The 2,886-nt window shown below is 35.3% G+C and overlaps 1 non-coding gene across 1 annotated transcript; it reads left to right on the top strand.

Annotated features, from left to right (window-relative positions):
* Window positions 1-729: 729 nt before the first annotated feature.
* On the top strand, window positions 730-836 carry LOC114818366 (U6 spliceosomal RNA). The gene has a single exon (XR_003766145.1). It is a non-coding gene; the product is annotated as a U6 spliceosomal RNA (small nuclear RNA).
* The last annotated feature ends 2,050 nt before the right edge of the window (window positions 837-2,886 follow it).

The following is a 2,886-nucleotide window of genomic DNA, read 5'->3' as shown; positions in this document are numbered from 1 at the left end:
ATTTCACTAATAACAAAACTACATTGGATTGGATCTTTGCAGGTCATCATCCATCCATCAATTTCATTTACATAATTTATTGTTCCAATTGTTGTTACAGTTATCGTATTTGTAAAGCTAAACCAGTGTCCTTTTTTTTCCTAGGATAGGGTTAATTTTCTTCTTAGTAGCTAGAAAGTGCTGTGTTTTGGTTTCAGTAGGGATTGTTATGAGAACAATATAGATAACTACAAGGACACTGTGCTTGGGCAGTTTCCAAGAAGAGAGGACTGGAAGTGGGGAGTGGAGAAGAAAAGTGTAGTACTTAGTAAGGCCCAGAACTGACAGTTGGATATGCCAATAAGATATTCCATATCATATTATGTCATGTTGAGTATATTAACTGGGGCTGACCAGAAACAGGGGGGGATTTTCTCAGGAATCGCTTGGGCTCCCTTTTCTGGAATTGTAATTTCGGTTTTGAGGTTCCTTTTCACTCCTCTATGATTGTTATCAGCGAGTGGTGAGCAACTGTACTGTGCATCACTTATCATTATTACTCTTATTAGTCTTATTGTTTTAATTTTATTTTTACTCTAATTAGTAAATTGTTCTTATCTCAACCTACAAGTCCCCTCACCTTTTCCCTTCCAATTCTCTTCCTGCTTCCCAGGGTGGGGGGGAAGGGAGGGTCGGGGGGAAGGGGTGAAGGCTGAGAGTGGCTGTGTCTTGTTTCCAATTTTAGTATATGTACTACCAAAGCGAGCACATATACTAAAATTGGAACAATACAGAGAAGATTAGCATGACCCCTGCACAATGATGACATGCAAATTCGTGAAGCATTCCAATTTTATTATATGTGCTCACTTCAGCAGCAGATATACTAAAATTGGAAGCACCCAACATGTAGTGAAGATTATCAGTTTCATCTGAAAAAGTTTGAGCCCAAATCCAGGATGAAATTTGAGGAAATTATGTAATAACAAATCTTAGCATTGCTGAGTTTTGCAATCAAAACAAAAACACATTTGTGTGCCTATTGCTTCATTTTTTGTCTGCTGAAATAACAGACTAAATGACCAAAACCAGAAACTTGTACCATGGAACTGTTCTCAACAAATTTAATTTAAATCCAGAGAGTCAGAGTGTCAAACTAACTCAAGTTCTCCTCTGTGTACTTCTCAGGAAGAGCACATGTAGAGAGAGCTTCTATCACAGCTTAGCTGACATTTGGTTTAGCCATTGCATGTCTAAACCGTGATTTCCTGTTAGTGATGGGACTAAAAATTTAACCTGGCCAGGGAAATGCACTTAACTGCACTGTGTTAATCATGGCTGTTACTGAGGCTGTAAGACTTATGCACTGTTTCTTTGTCATAAATAGTGATTTTAGTATTATGAAATAATCCAACAGGTTTTCTTTCAGAGGTAGTTGTCATTATTGCAAAACCCAATGGGCACAACTTTACAGTGGAAGGGTAGAAATATACACCACATTTTTCCAGACAGTAAAGCAAATATTCAGTAATGCCAGGGAGGGTAAATCATGCTTTATTTATATTTCTGTGTTTACTCAGGCTCATTTGCTCTGTTCTATATCAATTCTGTGGTGGATTTCTGATGTAAAATGATCTGTAGATGCTTAAATTGTATTTGTGCAAATACAGCTATCCCAGTCTGATCCTTGGAGATAATGTTGAAATGGTACAATAGCTCTTATCAAATATCACTAGGAGAGAGCAAACTTCAATATCCCCAGACAGAACTGATTATAAATTTTTTATAAGATGAATGTCTAATGGATGAATCAGATTTAGTTTGAACAAGAGGCCTTTATTTTTCTCCTCTCTCTCTTTTTTTTTTTTTTTTTTTTTTTTTTTTTTCTTTTACTCTACAGTACAACATAGGTAATAAAGAATTAGCATGAGACTGTTTGGTTTTGAAAATTTCTCTTACAAGCCAGATTGTACATAAAACAAGATTTTCTAGGATAAATGTACCCTTGTTGTCTTAACTATTTAAACCTACTGGCAAAGTTGTTTGCTTATACTTTTCAAAAGAACACTTGTAGCTTATCTCTTTATAAAGTACCTATCCTATTTCTAGGTTTTTAAGTACAGTAAAGGGAAAAGAAAAAAAAAGAAAGAACTATTGGAAACTGGCAAGATTTTTTTCTTCTTTCTTTTTTCCTCTGTAAAATATACTATTGGTGTGGCTAAACAAAATTAAAGAAGGAAATATAGCATGAGAAATTACCTTGCTTCAAATGTTTATAGGGTTCTTCAGTTCATTAATAAGTGTTTATGAGTTTAGAAATTGCACATTAATTCCTATTTCTCAGTTTTCTCGTTTATGGTATAAAAATATGTGGACATAATAAGCCTCTTGCCAGAGAAGTAATGTATTGTTAGTTTTACTGGATAACTAATAAAGATATTTCATAGAATCATAGAAGATTTTGGTTGGAAAAGATCATTACGATCATCTAGTCCAACCAAAACTGAACACAGTTCTCGAGGTGTGGCTTCACCACTGCCAAGTACAGGAGCACAATCACCTCCCTGCTCCTGCTGGCCATACTATTTCTGCTGGCCACACTATTTCACCAGTTTTAACATTTCCACATCCATTTTTAGATTTAAGTGACTCAAATATGAGATCTACTACAATTACACCAAATGATAGGAAGTATTTATAATAGCATTCATTTTGTATGAGGGGTGGGGAAGAGATAGCTAGTATTGACATATGTTTTGTCAGATGCATTGGATATTGTTATTTGTCCACCATATTGTACTGCAGCAGATAGATTGAAAAATCACTGGGAACCACTAAAGTGATTTTGTTTCAAGAAGTGTTGCATTTGCATTGCATTAAACAATTTCTAGTATTCTGCCCTGCAGA

This window comes from Antrostomus carolinensis, unplaced genomic scaffold (genome assembly GCF_000700745.2).
Source record: "Antrostomus carolinensis isolate BGI_N321 unplaced genomic scaffold, ASM70074v2 scaffold24292, whole genome shotgun sequence".
NCBI classification, from domain to species: Eukaryota; Metazoa; Chordata; class Aves; order Caprimulgiformes; family Caprimulgidae; genus Antrostomus; species Antrostomus carolinensis.
This window is presented reverse-complemented; position numbering and strand designations above follow the sequence as displayed.